We start from the raw sequence: 22,113 nt of genomic DNA, 5'->3' as shown, positions 1-22,113 counted from the left end.
AGGGAGGGAGGGATGTGCAAGTCCTCTTTTCCCACACAGCCATAAAGAGAGGGCACTAGCGATGCCCCAGGTTGAAATCCATTCATTAGTGAGGAAAAGAAGTCCCGTATTAAATAAACAAACCCGTTTGGGCGCTGGGAGCAGGCCAGTCTGTCTCCTGGTTCCATTTGATCAGCGGCAAAGCTGGCTCTACCTGATTGCACGGGGAGAGCAGGGAATTCAGATTTCAGACTTGCATGATTACACATTAAACAGCAAGAAATAATACCTGTGTCAGTGTTCAGTGCCAAACTTTGGTTCTTGTAAAGTCAGTAACTGAAATACAGCTTCCCTAAAGGTCTGGCAAGAGCAGAGCATGAAGTTCAGTGGAGGTCTACAGATTACATTATTTCAAAAACTAAAAAATCAAATTACCTTTGGTGCAGTCACAATCCTCCCTAAAGGGGCTTGGAACATCCCTATGCAGAGCAGCCCAGTGACGTCACACTCCAGCAAGTCTGAGAAGTACCACAAAATGCTCTTTCTCAAGCCTGCAAACAAAAAAATAATAAAAATAAGTACTTTCCCATTCTAGCTCTAATTTCAAGAGTGAGAGAAAGGCATACACACTGAGGACAATCTGTACATGCATTAAGAAGGAAGCTAGTAATGAAGGACAGCAAGAAATCAGAAGGCAAGTCAGTCCCACACAGTATGAAGTCTGTACCAAAGAAATTGCGCATGCAAGCTCGGTGAATACAGTTGAGCAGTCCATCATTGCTTGAATCATGGAAGACACAACACATAATAAATGCCATTTATTACAAAAAAAAAAAAAAGGTAAAAGATGAGATATTGAAATATGGAAGAGCAAATGAAAAGTTGGGAGGGAGCTACAATAGCAGAGGAAGTCAGCTTGTAGGAAAGCCTGAGGCATCCGAGTTTCCCACACAGGTATGGGCCTAACTGAAGGAAACTGGCAAGCTCACAGCCAAAAAAGGAAGCAGTGAGTTATCTTAAGGAGCTGCCTGACTTACTGTATCTTCCTTGTCTGCATAGCCAAGAGACATACGTAATTGGATAAAAATAATTTTATAGCACAGGACTCTAAAGAGATTTTATAAAGTACAGGCTTCCATTTACCAACATCCATGCTGTAATTCCTTCTTCCTCGCTGTAATATGCCCAATGTCCTCTGTAACCTCATTACACCCATTCCACCATGTGCCATCTTTTCTTCCATAATGCTCCCAGCTCACTGAAACACTTCAGCTCCTTTGCATCCCCCAAGATACCTTCCATGATCCCTGCCCTAATAACCTTTAGCATTTGCTGCACCATAACCCAAATTTCACCTGTCTCAATACCTCTGATTCCCCTGTTTTTGTCTCACCTTCCAGCTGAACAAGAGGCAACACAAGCAGCAGTCTGAACAGAAACTACAAGAATACTGATCAGAGAGCTCACATTTTAAGCACATTGTCTCAGACTGGCTAACCTGATGTTGCTTCTCAGATGCTAAATGTGACAAACAATTTTAGGGTATACACATCTGTTTTAACACTCTGTACATGCTCAGATATAAAAAGAAATATACAAAGTCTGTTGCTTTTACTCCTTCACCACACATGCACACACCTTGAACATACTGGTACAAAGTAAGTACAAGCCCACTGGGCCATCTCACTGAAGAAAAACGGCAATCAACTGTCACACACAATGCTGTACACAGGCACAAAGAATTACAGCTATAAGCAGGTGGATAATGCTTAGCTATAAGCAAAGGTAAATGTATCCTATGCTTAGGATCCTTATAAATCTTCCTCAATATCAGGGAGAAATCTGCTTCCATGCTCTAAATATTAGGGACATCTCAGATAAAATATTTTACTTCTGTGTTTGCCTTTGCTACAAAAGGACTTCAGCTGGCCTCATTTCCCTGTTGGAGCCTTTTCTTATCTGCAGAAGGTTGAGCCCAAAATTGTCATTAAAAAAATCAATTTTTCAATTCTCTTCCCAGCATTTGCTGCTGTAAGAGTTGTTCTCAGCAGATACTGAACAGACTATCCTTCCCAATTTGCCATTGTGTTCTTTTCAGTCAGCCATGGTTCTTCTACCTATATCCTTTATGTCCAGGAAATGAAAGAATATATCTACCTATAATACGGTCATTATATGTTCACAAAAATTAAGCTATACATAAATTTCCCACCCCTTCATGTGCACCCAAATTTGCAGTCAAAGCCCACTACCTCAAATCTAATGTCATTTGACCCAGCATAAATTCACCTTATAATCTGAGGTGCTGGTTTTCTCCCACACCCTAACCTCAGGTGTTGCTTGCAACCTCTCCCTGTGCTAACGCTGGTGCTCACAACATATTTATTGGGTAAAAAAAAAAAAAATACACTGTCATGACCACTTGTGTATTATGAAAAACAAGAGGCCTGTAAGCCATGTCACTTGGAAATTCTTTACCCATGATCATAAGCAACCTGATCAGAAAGCATCCCAGTCCAAAGGTGTGGTTAGGGCACAGTGGCATGCTGGGCAGCTTTAGCAATTCATACCTGCCCATGGCTACACTTCCAGGCTATTTTTCAGGATGGCCTAGCTTTGCCAAGAGCATAAATATGTCCAGGAAAGCTGTGGCAAAATTTAACCATAAACCCACCCTTTCCTGTAAAATGTAGTGAAGCACGACCAATTTCCACACTTAAGCATAACAGAAACTACCAAGATGCCCGTGGAATCAATTAGCAACAGTTGGAACAGACCAACATTTAAAAACATCAAAAACACCAAAAAAAATTAGTAAACAAAAAACCAACATATAGCAAGAAAAAATAGGGAAAAAAGCTGGTATCTTCTTAGATTTTTCACCGTGGAATAAATTAAGATTCCACACATGAAAATCTACAGATGGTTGCTTGCAGCTCTCTGTGCTGTCCAGCTACGCTTCTGGTTTCCCACCAGATCTTTTCTGCTGAAACTCTTTGTCAGTGCTTCTGTGTATCAGTGTGCTAGTTTATTTTCTGTCGGATCTTGTTTTCTTGATATACAGCTGAAAGCTTGTTGCTTCCTCTGTAATAAACATGTCTCCAAACGTTATACAGTCCAACAATGTAAATGTAAGCACTGTTTCAAAATTCACATAAATATGTATTTTTAAAGATGTTAAACACAGTATAAAAAACAGCCAAAGAATGTGTGCTGCTTTTTCAATTTCTCCATTGCTGAAATGAAACCTCAGCAGCAGCATCACATATGTATGTGCATATTACACATAACATGTGCAGGCAACATGAGGTTCGCAGCTGCAGCAGTCTGTTCAAAAAAATCTAGGCAAAGCCAAATACTTGTTTCTAAGATGTGGATGAGTCTGTTAGCGACAATGTCTTTCCCAACTTTCTTCATCCAAGCCATATGGGTTTATATTATCAGCTCTTCAGAGGATTCTTGAATCTAAATTAGACTACAAAGAAGGTCATTTTCTGTGACTCATTTGTGCCAAGCAAGGAAATCATTTCCTCTCTTGATCTACATGATAGCTTTCTCTTGGGAGGAAACAGAATATAAGAAGCTCTCTAATCTCCTTTTGCATTATGCAAGAAACTAACAAAATATGAACCTTCTATCCCTAGGGTAGCACAAAGCTGCTACCTATATTTATGTGAAGGAACAGCACATTTAAGACAAATCTGAGGCACTATCACTATTATAAAAAGCAAGATGATGAAGCAAAAATCTGATGACTGAGCAAGTCCTGTAATTGAATTCTAGGAAGACATAGATAGTTTTAACAAATAATATCTGTTCCAGGCCTAAAGGCAGCTACTATCCGTATAGAGATGCTGCATGATATGACGACTACACTGACTAGGGTGACCCAATAAACATTTATCCCTGATAAAGTGAGTGGAGAAGCAAAGATGTCTTTGTTAGAGCCTCAGCTTCCTATTCCCTGTCTGAGAGGTAAATTCAGATTTTTGCATTGATATCTCTCACAGTAAGATAACAAAAGTAGCTGGGTATTTTTGCTCCTGAAGTCCTAGAACCAACCAACTGGTCAGGAAAAGGCTGCAGTCCTTCCTTCGGTCTCCGTGCATGGTGAGATATGGCAGAAATATTCTATGCAAGTAGGAAATTAAGACTGAGTCTGTGATTACCTGTCTCCCAAGGCTACGAGTTCACATCTGAGGTAGCTACAGAGGAATGACGCAACAGTAGTGAAATTACTTGTATGATTAGTCTGGCAGAAAGACACTCCAGCCATTACATGAAATAAAAGAAGAAAAGAAAGAGAACGATGACAAGAAGAAACCTTTAATTAGCAAAATGTCAGCAACAGTGACAAGAAAGCACAGATTTCACAATAATACAGAAATGACAAAGTTTAATTGAAGGAGAAACATGGGGAAGAGCAGGTACTACTGAGGTGGCTGTTACTGAACTCTGTGTATGTACCAGTATTGATGCATGTATGGCACACTCACACACTGGATAAAAATAGATCTATGCATCAGAATCAGGAAAACCAGGGATTGTATTGCAGTTACTACACTTAAAGAAAGCAAAGATCTCCCCTGTGACCCCTGAGTACAGGAAGTAAAGCATGTCTACCTGTTTTTCGTACTAGTTGCCTTTTCAAAAAATCCCACATTTTTGCTGCTTGTTGCTGGAACACTGGGCCAGGAAGAGGCCAGAAGGGGGAAAAGAAAAATGGCTTTAATTACAGGAAAAAGGGCCCAGTAAGAACTGGTTGTTACAATAGCCAAGAAAATACAACTAACTTTCATGGTATATGTTTTTTTAAGTTTTAATTTTTTTTTTCTCTTTTAATTCTTGTTCATCGCTTCTAAAAATATGTCAGTCTAGCATTCTCCTAAAATATATATCTATGTTAAAATCCAAGTTATTACAGCAGCAAGCACAGAACATTCAGGATTCCAGTGAAGTTTACCAACAAGAAATATTTTCTGGTTAAACTTGCAAAAGCATTGTGCTCTGGGCCATATCTGCTTTACTTGAGCCTATAAACTTTGCTTTCCTATTAAGGAACAAATCCCTTTATCCTTCCATAAGATATTATAATGTAATAAAACTGCATTAAGATCTTACAGAAAAACAAAAAATAAAACCAAAACAAAACACTAAAAACCCCAGTGATTATGTACAGGAATGAAATATGGTGAGCTTTTCTGCAGTTTAAAAAGTATGCATCTATTCTCATATCTTCCACATTAACCTTCTGTGAAACTGCTAGGTGAAAACAGCAAATAATATTGAGAAAGAAAAACTGAACAGCAATAGGACTTTCTACTGTTTTAAGAATACTGAGTACTTCTGCTCACAATAAATATATGGTTATACAAACAGGCATATAAACAACCATATTTCACGAGTCATTGCATATTGGCAGCCATAATCATAATTTTCATATCTTCTTTGCTTTTATGTCATCACCTCATCTGCAGTCTTCTCTGTTCTTTATGGGAATTAATTTGACAAAATGGGACTCCACCCTTACTCTCCAACTCCAAGGCAAAGTTTCAACACCCCTCTGTTTGGCAGCACTGGTAGTATCTCTGCTGGTAGGATTGCAAGGAGATCTTTTACCCTATCTTCGCCCTCTTATCCACCCCAGGGATTGCATAGCCAGCCAGAGGAAAGCCATTGGGATTATAGTACCAACATCCACCCCAAAACACACATAAAACAAACACTTCTCTGCCTCCGAGATGTGTTCCAGTTTTGTGCTATAAGCAAGACCTGTAAGACAGATGCTATGAAGTTTACATTGACTTTGCAAAGCTTTGCATAATTCACCCACAAGCAGCAGCACACAGCTAATCCACATGCTGCTGTAAACCTTGAACAGACTTTTCCATGTAGTCACGCGTTTAGTATGGGTCAGGTCCTGTGGTCTTCCATTTGCTCAAACAACCCATTGAAGCCAATGCTGGAAGGTCAACTTGCAAATGCCACCGCCTCTCTGTGTGGTGAATAGCTGCTATTGAACACACTGGGATTACTCGTGTGTGAGTGACTACTAACAAGAGCGAAAGGAGCAAAATCTGGTCTTCATTAAGGACTGCTAATCTGAAAAAAACTCCTTCAGTCAGTAGTACCACTCAGGCAGAGCAATCCTGCCAGTGAGAGGCTACATAGGAAAGGCAATATAGCACCATTTGTCACTATATTTTAACACATAATTCTGTAAAGCATCAGTTAATTATCCAGGCATGACTACATGGAGGAGCTCTATCCCACCACAGTTGATGAGCAAAGATAATCTTATACCATGAAACACAATTAGCCAGATGGTTATTTGGAGGTTTTTGGAATAGAAACAATTTCTCTGATCTGGGAGATTAAAAAAATCAAGGCTGAATTTAAAAATAAAAATCATACCACACTTGATACCCAAGTAGTTAATTACATATTTTCATGGGTAACTAATAATGGGTTCCAATTACACAATCTTATTTTATTGCTTTTGGAAACATATTTATAGCCACTAGATAATGTGAAGATTTAAGTCAATATCTGAATAAACAGCCTGGAAAACACATCATTTGTACCCAGATTGGGTTACTAGCATGATTATCATCTGCCACCTGCTGGAAATAGATGTGATAACGCAACTAAGTTCCACAGATGGAAGGTCTGGTCACTCACGGAGCAAGAGGAAATGTCAAAGAGCAAAATATACTCCTTGTACCCAGGAGCTTCTTCCTCTCGCACCCACTAGGAAAGATTGATTTGCCAAAGGGGGATATTTGCAAGCATCCACAGAGAAGCCATAACATGACTTTGTTTAAACAAACAGAAATTTAATTTGCTATTGAGAATAAAGTTATCTGCCTGAGTCTGACCAGAAGGCAAGATATATAGTCTGAAACTAATGCACCCAGGTAATCCCATCCCAGTCTGTCATAGCTGTCTTACCACTGCTGGAAATAGGATGACTGCAGGTCCCCCTGCACCATCCCCACAAAGAATTTCTTCCTCTATTCATTACAGTCCAGCATTGTCTTCAAGCCTCATTCAAAGAGATTGACCACTCTGGCTTTATGGTGGCCCATAAAACCCTCACGGACAACAAAACCTGCCCATTCAAGACATCCTACTCGCACTCAAAAAAAAAAAAAAAAAAAAAAGGACAGTGTTTGTACATGGTATTCTTCAGAGAGCCAGAACCTTGTAACTTGCTTCCTCTGTGCCAGCAAACCAAAGTGAGTAATCCAAGTAAGCCGGAGGGTAAATCCAAAGGCAGCACTGCAGGACTGGGCTTCCCCTCTCCCTTGTGTGGAATAGGCTGAGCAGTAGCAGGACACACAGGTAAGACTAGCAGTTCTTGTCAGGGGGCTGGCTTATTGTGTCCCACTGGCTGATGACAGGACTAATTGTATTTGTGTGATTTTTCAATTGGCAGGTCTCCCCAAGCCAGTACAGAGAATGAGACAGGTGCCACTATATTAGGGATTCAGACCTTTTTTTCTTTTAACCAAAATCAAACCCAGGCCCTTAAGCAACCAATTTTTGCATGCCCAACAGGTTTAGAATAGCAGCCCAAAGTTGGTGTTTAGATGGTGCTTGCATTCAGGGAAACAGTGCCTTTCTCTGCATACCTTTCAATTATTTCTGAAACCAAAAAATAAAATGAATAAAAAGAGAGAATAAAAGGGAGAATAAAAAATGAAGATGGAGAATAAAAACTAAAATTATTTTTGAAGGTTATCCAGGTCTGTGGGGTGGAGTGGAGAAAGAAACAAGAATACATATCCCAGGACCTAATAAAATTCTAATTAATACCTCATTTTCTCCGCTAACTTGTTTTAGCCATTATAAAGCAATCAGCTGTTCGTAGCAGTAGGAATTTATATCAGACCTGAAAGCAGTATAAAAAATCTAAAACATTGAGCCACACACATTAGCAAGAATTAACACAAGCATGCACTACCACATGACTCCCATGGAGGGGAAGGGCCAGGCCTGCAGGAGCACCATGTCCCACTGCAGTGTAAAGCATTCCCTCCAGGAACACTGGCCACAGCCCATGCATCCAGAACAATGTTTCTGTTGGCATTTGCTTTCAGTCTAAAGCCTTTGTTGCTTCACCGTGCTTTGTCTGTTCTTAGGAGGTCTCTGTGCTTCAGGCCCGAGTTTCCTCCTCCGTGCTGCTCTTAGGAGGCTGACACCTCTCTTACAGCAACATGGTACTTGCCTGCGCTGGTAAGTGGCCCTCATTCCAGCCACAAATTTAGCTATGCCTCATGCAGACAAGCTGGCTGAGATTTACTCCTGTAAAACTTGGCAAGGGTCTGATACAAAGAAAATACCCAGAAGTAAAAAAGCCTGCCAGCTAAAGAATCAGCAACGCCCTCCAGCCTGCACGCACAGAAGCCTGACACCCTCTCTGCAGCCATTGCCACAGTGACATTTGTACCCAGGGGGGCATATGGCTGCCAGGGAGCACATGGGGCTGCCAGGACCATTCACCCAGCCCTCTATACCCAGGCATGCTGGCCTCTGGCTACAGACCAGCTGTTCAGCAGCAGGAGCCTGCCCCACCCAGGTGCCTTCTCCATGGCCAACACCAGGACAGGGAGGTTATTACCCAGAAAGTGCTCCCCTCCTCTGGAAAAGGTGGGGGACAGGGCCCTGGCCTTATCTCTGTGTAGGTACTGTGTGTCATTCATTCATGCAGCGAGACCAGCCTTCCCCAGAAAGCTAAGGACTGCTGCACAAGCATACAGACTTCAGTGCAGGAGCTCAGTCAATTGCTTAAGAGTTGGGTCCTGCCCTGTCTTCTCCCTCTGTGTCCTCCTCCCACGTTAAAACCACTGAGGAACAGTACCTGTCAGTGCTAGTCTTCTTGGCTATTTTTCTGTAGATCAAGGAAATTGTGTATTTTAGTAAACATTGTCCAAAAGATTTAAAATTGTATATATAGATATAAATACATATAAACAGACCTCTGTGTGATTATAGCAATGTCTTTCCCTTCCTCTTCCTCTCTTCCCACCCCCTTTCCCTTCTGTCAATTTCTCAGACAATAAGTGGCAAACAACCTCTTTTTTTTTACCCAGCCAAAAATTAATTCTTGCTCAAATCTTCCAGAAGGGGTCAAGTCTAAAGGAAGCATCTGGTCAATCTGCTTTTGTACTGCAGTGGGAGCCAGAGCCCTCAAGTCCCCTCCCTCTGCACCACTCAGCACTGCAAGTACTTGTGCCGCGCCAGGGAGGCTTTACTCACACCCGTGCACGAGGACATCCCTGGCCTGACTGCAGGCAGCCCTTAGATGGAAGCCCCTAGGTGTGCTGCATGCACAGACAGAGCACATCCAACTCATCCCAGCACAGCTTCCAGTTGCCTTTTTTATCCCCCCGAGTACAGATGAACTCTGCAACTACTCAGTCAGGTCATTTGCTTGTGAATTATCTGATAAGGGGGTGTGCTTGCAGGGGCAAAGTCACAGCATGGGGTCCTATCACGTAACACACTGAACAGACCAAACAATAATTTGGCTTCTCACAGCATCTTGAAATGCCCATCCAGGGATAGGCAATGAATAAGGGAGACTGGGCTTGATCCTCAAGCACACCCACAAGTGGCTGCCATCCTGTGAATCAGTCTGTGCATATGTTCAAAGTCAGCGTAAAGCACTTCATAGAATAAAGTAAGAAATTGCCACAACTTTAAAATAGCCAGGAAAGCTGTCAACAACAACAACAACAAAAAACACAAACAAACAAACATAAATACGTATTTTCCTCTTCATACATACAGAAAAGCTTTAAAGCCTTAGAAAATGTGCACTCACCATATTGCATTTTCTTACTAAATATACGAAGTTCACGGCAAGTGAAAAAAGTGAAAAGGCATTTCTGGTCATGGTGAGCAACAGCACCTTCAAACATATGATCTCTGTGGGGTGCGCAATGGCAGCAGAAGCATTGTTTTTAACTTATTCTGGAACTCTAACTTATTGGTGTAGCTAGTTCCTGAGCCAGCCCAAGCTCTTCTGCTGGCGAAGGGGGTGGGAGAGAAAAGGGCAGTGACTCACTAATTTGCAACATAGTGGGAAGTAATTGAAGAATCAAATTCCTAGCAGCAATATCACCTGCAGAGCTTACAGCCCTATATATTGTATGCACAGGTTTGCTTAAAAATCTGACCAAAACAAACCCAGAAACCTATGGGAGCCATAGAGTGCTGAGATCTCCAATGAGAAGCTGGGCACGCTCCAAGATTAAGTGGTTCTGGTATTGACTACCTTGCTCTTATGCTGCAGAAAGCACAATTCTCTCTGCTGTGTGTAAAAGCTAAATGTATTTGTGTCTTAATACATAGTGGAAAATGCATTTTTTGCAAAAAAAAAAAATATTCTTATGTTCATAATCTACTCATTTCTCATCTGTTCTTTAGCAAGTACCTTTTGCTATTAAGAAATTACATGCAAGTCCAGTCTGCAGCTTTTTAAGGATGCTTCAGAAGACTGCTTTGACTAAGCAGTGAAGCACCAGTCTAAAGAATTCCCTACTGTAGCTCTAGGTTTAGAAGTGAAATAAGATCTAGAGGTAGGACCTATTGTCCCTGTCTTCTGTCACCATCTTCTGGACCTTAGGTAGCTCAGCATGAAGACAACCATTGAAACTGCTGAGTTTTTCTTTCCTTAAGTCAAAATAAAACAAAACCCAGCAATAACAAAATCCCCCCAGAACCCAGTTTAGAACGTATATATGCACAGTTTCTGAGGGTAGAAAGAGGCAACCAAGGAGGAAGTTTAAAGCCACTTCCCTTCATGGACTTTAATTCAGAAACAGCTGGGAACCTGTGCCAGGTGATTTCAATTTCTTATTGGGCTGTGTTTCCATCAATGTAAGAGTCTATGTTTTTCTTATATTTTAAGGGTTTAATCAAAATCAGCAAAAAGATAATGATGTCCTTCAGATCAGTCCATAACAGATCATTAAACACATAGCATTTAAAAGACCAAGGCCAAGACCCTGCCAAGAACTTTTATTTGTTCAAGAGCAAAATATAATTGTGTTATGTGTACAGTTCAGTTTAATATAGGTATTTGAAAAAATGTACTTCAACTCTGTACTCTTTATTATTTTGAATGACACTCTCCACATCTTTCTTTTTATATTAACAAGAAATTAAGAACACAAACAGCTGAAAAAAACCACTCTTCATTTCCTTCCATCATTTGTCTGAAAATAAGAGTATTTGCCTTACAGCTCAAAATTAGTAGGTATCAAGATTTTAATTATATGTCTGCTTCTGTTGTGTAAGCTCCATTTCACACCAAGTGTAATAAAAATCACTAATGCCTATAATCAACCTTACTTCAACCACTGAAATGAAAAAGGTAATCAAGATACATATTAAAAAGAGCACTGGCCCCGATTCTGTGTTGGGTAGTTGTGTGATAGATGTGTTGCTGCATCCACATGAAACACTGTGTAAGATCAACCTGCACAAACAGCTTTGAAGTAAAAAGGAATATCCCCAGGTTCATCCTTGAATAGACCAATTTTGGTTAGTGAATTTTGGTACTATCTGCCACAGGTTCCCTCCCTACATCCCAGTACTCTTATATAATGTGCATTATTCTACCTATTTTAAAAGACCCATGGCAGCTGCAAGTTGTAATTCAAGTCTTCTCCTTAGGAACTAAAGATCTTATAAAGAAAATACATGAACCAAAAGGAAACTTCTTCAGCAATCTGCCAGACCTAGCTTCAGGGTGCTCCATACCATGAGGACATACATCAAATGATCTGTGTCAGCTCAAAGTCATCTTTGGAGGAGGCCAAGCTGACCTTGAAGAAGCTAGAAGAACCTTGAAGCTAGAAGAACCTTTTCTATTTTTGAGAGGGCCTGAGGAAACATCTTTGCCCATTCAGTTTTCTGCCAAATATTGCCTAAATGAAATCCAAGGTGGTTCTTTATGAGAACCAGTAGTCAGCTTGCAAAATGGCTTTTGGAAGCCTGTCTACTTTTCTCAGCTGTCAGATGTCAAGCAGATAAAGAAAGGTGAAAAGGCTATTAAACCCCAGAACTATTTCAGTATGAACACATTTGCCCTGGCTTTTGAAAAGTGCATTTTTAATCAATTAAATAAATGTTTGAAAAAATTTGTTGCAGAGCAAAAGATGACACTATGGGTTTGTTCAGAGCATTACTGAGGTGTGCCATTCAATTCAAGACTCAGTAAATATAGCCCATTATGCAGTCCTTTACATATTTGTATGAACTATTCGTAGAATCATAGATTGGGTTGGGTTGGAAGGGACGTTAAAGATTGCCTAGTTCCAACCCCCCTGCCATGCATCTTATTAATGGCTTACACCACTGTCTTTCCTTCACCAGTAGAAGGAAAGAGAGCTGAAGTATAACTGGTAATCTATTTTATATATGAATAAAATACTCTTTGCTATAACATTCAGTTCTTGTTTTCTATTTGTTAAAAGTATTGTTTAAAATGCTACCACCAGCTATTCATTCTTTTTCTGTGCAACGATGCCATGACAACCCCCACGTGACTGGCTACAAGCATACCACAAGTCTCCAGGGCTTTGCTTTAGAAAAGACTCAGACTGGTGTTACTCACACTTTTTTTTTTTTTTTTAAATAAAAGAAAAGAGCCCAGTTTCAGAGATGCTTTATTTTGTGGAAGATGCATCAAGCCTACCTGTCAATTCTACCATGTGGCAACAACTCTTTCAGCTAAAATGGGACAAAGCAAAGTATGAAGAACACAAGGAAAGGATGGGTACAACTGTTTGATAAAGAGCATGTTCTTTAATTCTTCATTAAAAATTATGCTTACCCAAAAGGACTACAGCATCTCTCTATTCATTCTTAATGCATTGTGAAAGCTACTGTTGAGCAATAAGGTATAAGAGACATGTTTTGAGAATATCCAGAAAATATATGTATAGCTTTTGTGTCCATTTAGAGCATCATAATGATTTTCACCAAATTTAGAAGCGAAAAAGATTTTGTTAGTCATTTGCTCCAAATCAGTAATAATGCAGGACTGTGCCTTCTTCAAAATCTGTAAGCAGTGAATACCATCAGTGATGATTCAACTGTATTGCTACCTTAGGAAGATTGTATCACAATACAATTAGCTTTAATACGAAGAAATAGTTCTTCATTATTTCCAGACTGAATCTGCTTCATTAGCTGTGTAAAAATATCTTCCTTCCTTCCTTCCTTCCTTCCATTGTTCCCCTGATTTGACTTGCAGGTGGAAAAAAGTTAAAGATGAGGTAGAGAATTGAATTTGACATATGTTCCTAACTAAATTCACACTATTGAAATAAATAAATTTATTTCTGTATGAATTAACCTCAAGAGGCTCACTACTGTTTATAAGCATGACTATTTAAGCAGTGGCTCTTTTAAAGCAGGGAACTGATACTAGTGTAGCTGAATACTCTCGGCATCCACTGTCCATACAGAACTCCTCTTTGTTCAGTGTACAGAGCAGTGTACTTCATATATTCATGAAGGGCCAAAAATAGAGGTTAGAGATCACCATGATATATAGTGAAGAAAAGTATTTATAGAGAACAAAATATTTCCCATGACTCAATTGCTCTTGGATTAAACACAACTATTAATTTCTGAGTGCAAGCAAAGAGAAAGAACAACTATCATCTTGAGCAAAGGATGGCTTAGAAAGTACAGAATTTTGTTTCTTATTATGGGGTTCACACCAAGCAGAGATTAACAGTGACGAAAGAGTGGCCTGTTCAAGTGCCCCTGTGTTGTCATGCTGGTGCTTCTAAATTCATGTGCTGGTTTCCCAGAAAATTCACTGTGCTTTCTCCTGGCACAAACACAGGCTTGATGCACTGAACACCAGCTACCAGACCAGAGGTATCTGCAGCTATGGTACCTGGGGGCAGCAGGGCAATTTGGCAGGTTGTCCTGAATGACACAGCCCCCTGGGGCCCGGACTTTTGATCTACCAAGAGAGACAGAAATCGCTCTGAGAAAACATAAGGGTCTCTGCTTGGTGATGTGAAAGCTTTGCATTGAAGGAGCTCACAAACAAAATGAACCAGAGCAAGAAAGAAAGGGGAAAAATAGGAAGCAAGGAAGAAAACAAGGTACACTTCTTGGAGAAAAGATGGCAATGTTTAGGGATAAGTTATCATTTTCTCCATGCTGCAAAGGTACAAAAAATGTCAGCATGTTTTGATGAACACAAGAGCAAATGCATCCAGTCTGAATAATTTTGCTGTTTTCTTAATAGAAGAAAGGAACAGGGAAAAAAATACCAAAAGTTACATTTCCTCTCTGCAACATTGTGCATATGATTACATATAAAATGGTTCCAAAACCATCTGTAAAGTCCTGAACAGAGATAACGGTGGGCTTATAAATGCCAGGTTTACCTTTTACAGTTGTGCATATAAGAATGAGACAGAAATTTTTCACAACATTTTGCAGAAAATGAAATTATATTGATATGAATTCTACTGAAGAAATCTGGTTTCTAAAACCACCTTTTGTTGTTTCAAGTTTGAAACTTCAAAAAACTCAAGTTTTTGCACATCTACAAATTAATATCAGAGTTTACATAAATATCACATTTTGTTCTTTACACTGGTGATTTGTACTGACAGGTACAGTAACAACCCTCTTTTACAAATTACATGTCTTCTTAAACTTATTTTTTAAATAACTTAATAGTATGCTAATTAAAGGCACCTGAAGAGTCAGAGGAGATAGCAGAAGCCAAAACTCCCACAGATTTTCCAAGTTTAGTTTTGCTATCCAGTAAAAATCCCCTGATGGGATCTAGAAAGGATGCAGATCTAGAAAGGATGCATCATCCCCTGAAAACAGTTGGAATTGAGAGCAGTTTCCTTCTGGGATCCCACCTCCTCTGAGATGGCTGCACAAAAAAAAGCAGCTGAATGTTTTCACAAGAAGCCAAGCAGCTCAAGCAAGTTTCAAAGTTAGAAACTGCTAAACATTATCCCAGCCAATGCTGTAAATTATTCACTCTGTTCTAAAAGCAAGGAGCCTGTCCTGATAGTATGTATGACAAGTCTGCTATCAGGGATTCAAGCCTGGTCTTTGGCTTTTCACAAAGGTGCTTTAGAAAGAGACATGGAAGATTTCTGTTGCATTCAGGCAGTGCTTTCGTCATGTCCTACGCTGAGGGGTTTGTGTTGGTGACGTGCTTGCTGCTTTTACTTGTCAGTCTCTTATTTTTTAAATAGCAAGTATTTCTCTCTTCTTTCCGTATCACTGACTCTGCCTGAGTTGGAAAAGTTCATGTGTAAGTTATGAGAGAGGGAGAATGTATTTCATGATAAAAATCATGGTATCTTTGCTTCGACTGATGCAGTGTCACTCCCTGCAGAAGCCCACTCTGAGACAAAGTGGTCTCCCATCTTAATCCTGTCTCACTCCGTTACCAGCTTTTCTTCCATGGGGTTTACTTAGTCCAACACAGCTCACAGATTATTCTTCTCCCTCATATGTTGCACAGCTATTTAGGTCAGATGGAGATAAATATTATTATGCCACTGAACTACCAGCTCCATTAGAATTATTAGATCCACAACATGCTCTTAATGATTGTTCTAAGACGCTAATAAGAAGAGACCTGGGAATACTTTCAACACAAGAAGTTCTTTTCCACTATTCTTACCTCTCCGGCAGCATCCTAAATATGTAACCTTTTGGAAGACCTGACTAACCTTAGGAGTACCTAGGGCCTTCTTACACTAGTCTTTTTATTTCTGGATGCCTAATAAAAAATGCCTGCCTTCTCTCAGACAGTCATTTCTGTAGCATAACATCAACACAACTGTAACCAGACTGTATGCATTTTCTACATTTTTCCAACATAAAGACGACTTTGCATCTCTATCAGACTTCAGAACAACTTTCTTTAACGTTTCCATTTTCCACTACTCTTCTGGGCAAGTCTGGCTTTGCTGATACAATGAATCATATGTTTAATAGTGTTACTGCCAGCTAACAAAACAGAACATGGGAATTAAAAGATCTTCTGCAATGATATGCAGGGGTATTTCCAACGAAAAAGGATAAACATTTCATTTCTGTTTCAGATCCAGACAGCAAAACCATTAGTGGACACATGTGCCCCACGAAAATATGGCCACCTCCATCAGAATCCAGGAAAGCTGAAGGTATAGTATTGGCTGTTCCACTGAGCCTTCACATCTCCTCTCAAAGGAAACAAAGAGCCTACCAGATGGTCACAATTTCAGGGCCTTTTTTTTCCCCTCAGTGAAGTGATTGTTACAACAGGACTATCAGGATCCATGAATAGCACATTCCCGGCAACGTTAAATAACTTATTTTATCTTTATGATTATTGATGAAATCAGAGTGTTTCAGATTAACAAGTGCTGAAGTGTTCAAATAGCCTCCTAAGATGTACTTCTGCACAGCCATGAAAATAACATTGCAAATAACAAGAATAGTAAAATCACCAAGATGCAGAGCAAGGAACTGAATAATAGGATGTTAACAAATTCAAAGCATAAGAAATAACAATGGGTAGCCTTGAATGGCAGTTATCCTTCAAAATCTTACTGTTCCCAAGAGACTAATTTTTATTAAAGGGTAAGAGTGGAAAAAAAATTGTTAGCTAATTATCTCTGCTCACTAAAAGGAAACAACAATTAAAAAAAAAAAAAAAAAAGGAAGAAAACACACCACCAAATGTAAGCAAAGTAGAAAATACGTGCAGCTAAACCCCGTCAAAGACTTAATTTCCAACACAGAGCCCCTCAGGCAATGCGAGCGTAACCCATATAAGGACTTCAGAATTAATTTCCTTAAAATTGTTTATCATCTCACTGTGCGACATAATAATCCCCAGGCACCTTAAAATCATTTCACTAGCAAAACAATTCATTTCTTCTTCACGCATAAATTCACATGCTATATTAGGATGTGGGTTCAACTGCTGCTGTTAATTTTTTTCCCATTACTGTAAAAATAATTGCTTAAATTCATTTGAAAATGAAACATTGCATAACCCCCCACACACAGATAGAAAGAGGGGAGAAAAAAATTTTTTTGAATATTCTGTTATCCAGTTCTTCTTTACAATCTTTCTCCAGAGGGTTATTAGGTCATGGGATGACTTAATGCACTGGTTTTAGGTACCTTTATACTACAGTGAGACCAGCATCTGGCTTGCTTTGGTTACAAAGCCCAGCAAACAAGGCAGATGCACTAGATTCCCTCCAGAAACCTGCTACTGTAACATTAGCCACTCAAAATTGTCAGATCTGGATGAGCAGGATTTACTATTTGTTTTGTATAGGACCTAAAATATCTTTGGAGTGCCTAGGATCAAATATGGGGAAAGAAAGGATGAGAAAGGAAAAGACTGAATTAGTATGCTTAAAACAAGACTCTTCCTTCAGCAATTCTGTTCCAAGAGCTTTTTGAGAACGAGATGTTGAAGTCCAGCTATGAAAACTGTGCTTTCCCTGCTTTCCTCCATGCGGCCTCTCTCTGGTCATCTTCAATTCAGCCCTTCCTTCAGAAAAGGCATTGTTGGGCCTCAGGTAGTCTTATAAATAAGTTTTTCTCTTCACCTCTACCCCATTCCTTCCCAAACCCCACAAACACACTTTTAGCATGGATCTGTGCTCTTTGAAAAACAATATGGTAACATTTTTCACAAATTAGACAAAGCCTCAGGATGTCCAAAGAGATTCTCTCTCTTCCACTGGACTATTTCAATTTTCATCCACTGTTGACACAGTTAACTTTAGAGATTGATATTATTAATATCTTCCTTTTAAAAATCAAATTTTAAAAGGTTTAAAATCATGATAACAATGAAAAGAACTAGCTTATACTTCCTCATACATCTGTCTCCATTTGTTCATTACACCCAGTTGTTGCTCCTCTACCTATACCAGACTGCAATCCCTCCAGGACAAAAATGGCCTGCAACTGGACTTCATCCAAATCTCACTGAAGTCAATGGAAAAGTTTCCATTTGATCCAAAGCCCATCAAAGATAACAGATTGACTTCATATTGCCTTCACGGAAGTCTGGACAAGTCCCATCATGTGCTTGTACGCTGTCCATAAGAATCCTTGCTTTTGATAAGAGCCTATGAAGGCTGCTAGAGACAAAAATTATGATGATGATTCTGGAAAATAAGCTGACAAATATTCATAGAAATTTTGCTTGCACTGATGAAATGCATTCACTAATCATGCAGGCTGTGGCTGTGGTTGCAGGAGAGTGTTTCAGGGTCAAATTCACAGCATTGCAAAGGGCTTTCTCTCCCTGTGTCACCATGAAAATGGTGGAAAAAAGAGTTCTCTCAATAATAGCACAGAGCTTACCTTATCAGTGTCTTTTGCATGCTGTGTAGAGAAGGGGACAGCAATTTTGAACACCCCATTGTGTATCCATGATACATCACTGCTGCTTGTTATGCCTTTGTAAAACCAGAATCATTTCTTCATCCCTTCTGTACACAAAGTTGGAGGAAGACCAACTTTCTGCCACTGAAAGAGACAACTGTTTGCTGTTGGAGAAGATGTCCTGCATCATGAGAACAAAGGGACAAACTGACAACAAAAATGACTATAAGGCCAAAAGGTAACATCAGCAGCACTATCTCCATGTAGTTATCAAGTTTCCTTCCCGGTAACAAACATAGCTAAGGATAAACTGCTCTGTGAGGACACATTTAAAAGGCAGCCTAAGGTATAATCAACACTTCAGAAAGCCATTTGCTTGTTCTGTCACATGAAATCTAATGCCAGGTCATTTCCCTCCTACACTCTGTTGAAGAGAAGATGGATTTAAATTAGCTTTTCAGTTTAATAACTGAGAGAATGAAAAAAAAAAAAATAGAGAGGGGGAAACATTGCCCTACTTTAAGAAAATAATTGAAGCAAACCTGTTATGTCTCAGCAAAGCTGTTGATCCTGCTAAGTGAGTCATTGTTGCTGACTTTGCCAGTTTTTCCTACAGACACCACCGGAAAAAGAGAGACCCAAAGCTGAGAGATGAAATAAAGCCAGAGCAAAAATAGAATTTTTTTTTTTTAAAGTGGAGCAGGAAGCAGGCAAAAGTGAAAATTTAATTTACTGCTTAAAGGAGACCAAGCAAAATGTGCCTTGAAGATTTATCACCAGAGAAAACCATCTTAAATATTTTTGATTCAGGAGGAAATTCACATCCCAAATAGGGCACAGCAAACCAGTCAACAACAGGGACAAGCTTTTGAAGTGAAGGGTTTGTATAGCTCAGGTGGTGGTTGTTATCTCCTGTGATTCATTTGCAGCCAGTCTACTTCATGCTAGACTGGCTATTTACCAGGCCCTAAAGTGTCTCCAGACAGCAAATGCTGCTCAGGTGAAATGACCCGGGTAGAACTCACTACACATCATTGTCACGAATATCCTGACATTTGCACAATTCCTATATCTGAAGCAGAGCTGGTCATGGCCACATCATGGAAATCTACATTATAGCACTTACAGCTTGTCACTAGTGAATAATATCCAGATCTGTGCAGGCATCAACAAGCACCAGTTAATTCCACTGCTGAAGCTGTGATTCCACAAGATACGGAAGGAGCAGAGCATCCTGCTCCTTTCCATTCCTTCTCTCTGTTCATGATTCAAGTGGCAAACTCCTGTTTCTTTCTTTGGATTAACTCTGATTTTCACCAAAGCTCTCCATTAGCTAATTAAATTCGTGACAGCAGCAGAAAATTAACCCAACAAAACCAGACAAACCTAGATGGTTTTTCTGCCACTTTCTGCAAAGTCATGAATTCCAGGGCTGTTGCAAGGGATGGAGAAGACCACACAGTAGGAGCAGTGGGGAGATGAGAAGGGGAAGAAAAAGTGCAACTCCTTTGCTTTTTTTGGTGGCAGGAGACTGCTGTGAGATCAACTCAGCTGCCTGGAAAATTGCAGTCTAAGAAATCACAGAAAGTTTCCAAGGCATTTGAGGCAGTAGGCTTATCTCCACTATCTTCATGCTTCTTAACTCAGTATATCAGATTTGTACACAAAAGAAACTTATAAACCAAAGCAACTGAAATCGATGGTTAAGTATCTCAAACACCAGCTGTGCCCTCACCTACAGTACTGCACTACTGCAATTCCAAGACTGGAGGGTTGGCATTAATCTTAGATAAAGCTATAGAATTGGTCTTCTTGTAAAATGTCCCAAAATTCCATATAGGCAGGGATGTGTTTGGAAAGTACTGAACCAAGTCTATCCTCTTAGGAAGGACAAAAAGATTGGGTTACAAGGGCCAGTTAATGCAGATCAAGAAGGAGCAAGTCCCTGTAGGGGAGGTATAAAATTTCAGGCAAAATTCCCCCTAACAGAAGATTGGCAAGTATTTCACATTCTGGGTTCCCAGGCATGGGAACACAAACAAGTGTGAAGAAGTTTGATTCCACTTATATGGTTTTCCCCTCTAGTTTAATTGAAGAAAAACGAAAGCAGGAGCTGTGGAAAGCGAACCAGGAGAACTGTGCCATTCTGGATAGAATTACAAAGTCCCAGCCTCAGTATCAGGTTCAATGATGGCATGAGGATTGGCAACAAGCTGAAAAATACATGGCCAACATTGCGAGCTATCCTCGTGGGCAGTGTAAATCACAGAGTCGAAAGGTAGCCCTGAGCTTCTGTTCATCCCTTCACAGTTATTTCTGGATCGGAACTGCTCATAGAGCACATTTCGCCGCACTTTTGTGTTGGGGATTAACTGCACATGGCAGCCAGCCACACAATTAACAGCCTTTCACTTAATGCAGCCACTCTTATCAAATGAATCCCAAAGTGCTCTTCAGACTTTATTAGGTGATTTGTAACTTCTGTAGTTTCTACAATCAGGCTGTGCACCATGGAGAGATGGCGCTCTCAGAAATAATCTAAAAATAATTCAAAAAACCAGAAGCAATTGCTTACCAGTTCCCTGAGAGAAACAGCCAGACACTGCAACAACATTTAAGGTGACCAGAAGGGCACATGCATTGAGGGCTCCAAAATCTACACTGGCAAAGTAACCAGGTTCTTATTTTCATCAGTAACAGAGGTAAAGAAAATCAGCAACAAAATGGCTATAAGAGGTTTTGGCAAGCTTTTCCAGAGAAAGAAAATTGATTGTCTTTTGCTTTTCCATGTCCATCTCACTGCCTTTACCCATCCTCCCTATTACCTTGGTCATGTGTCTTGATTTTTGAGGTATGTCCTCTGTCATGTGAATCTGATTCAATATATATGGATGTGGTTTATACTATCTGTATATTCACTATATTCACTTCCTTACCCATCATCTCTAGCCTGAGGCCACTGAAATAAATATTTTTGAAGTCAGTACTTTCTGAACACATGTAAAAGGATTTTCAAAGGTGTAGCTCACCAAAATTTGCCCGAGTCTTTGGAGGACAGTAAATGGTATTTCTTCTACCCCATGACTATCCTTTTGTCAAATCTTTGGTCCCAGTTCTAATTCCGGAGGGCTTGTTCAAGGAAAGGCAAAGCACTCAAAAGAAAAAGAAATAAAAATCGTGGCACCAAAACCAAAATCTACCCCAACCTCTCCCCAACTTCTGTCTGGAGACCATTCTGGAATACAGCTATATTGGTTGGTTTTCCTAAAGCTTCCCAAAACTGTTTAGTCAGAGGCAGAATGCAAGAATGGAAAGCTTCAACCCAAACAGTTAAGACTTGACCAAGAAACTTGCAATTAAAAGAGAGGCTTCTACAATGAAAAATATGAGGCAGCTTTAATTGCTGTGGAGGCAATATTGCAAACCAAATAATTATATAAAAAGTAGTAAGGTTGTAAAGCCAGGTGCTTCACAGTCAGAAAGCACCAAAATATGGAAAACTAAATATATACTGCAGCCTTCACCACATCAGCTGTGAAGTCTGTGCTCTGTAATTATCAGGTACTAGAACATCTGTAAGAAGTACTCATTAGAAAACACCATTTTCCACTCACCATTTCAGAAATGGTTGAGCCATTTTGAAGGACATTTGTCTTTTGACAAATAAGCAAACTTGATGCAGATACCTGCTGCAAACCTCTTTATCACCAGGAGAAATTCAGT

The 22,113-nt window shown here is 39.8% G+C and overlaps 1 protein-coding gene across 2 annotated transcripts in view; it reads right to left on the bottom strand.

Moving 5' to 3' along the window:
- Positions 1-22,113, bottom strand: part of RASA3 (RAS p21 protein activator 3) — a 175,235-nt gene that overhangs the window by 132,697 nt on the left and 20,425 nt on the right. For both annotated transcript variants that reach the window (XM_017737105.1, XM_008635854.2), the window contains exon 2: positions 415-530. The gene's annotated coding sequence lies outside the window, so the exon portion shown is untranslated. The remainder of the gene's footprint in view (positions 1-414; positions 531-22,113) is intronic.

The sequence above is a fragment of the Corvus brachyrhynchos genome, unplaced genomic scaffold, assembly GCF_000691975.1.
Source record: "Corvus brachyrhynchos isolate BGI_N302 unplaced genomic scaffold, ASM69197v1 scaffold83, whole genome shotgun sequence".
NCBI classification, from domain to species: Eukaryota; Metazoa; Chordata; class Aves; order Passeriformes; family Corvidae; genus Corvus; species Corvus brachyrhynchos.
This window is presented reverse-complemented; position numbering and strand designations above follow the sequence as displayed.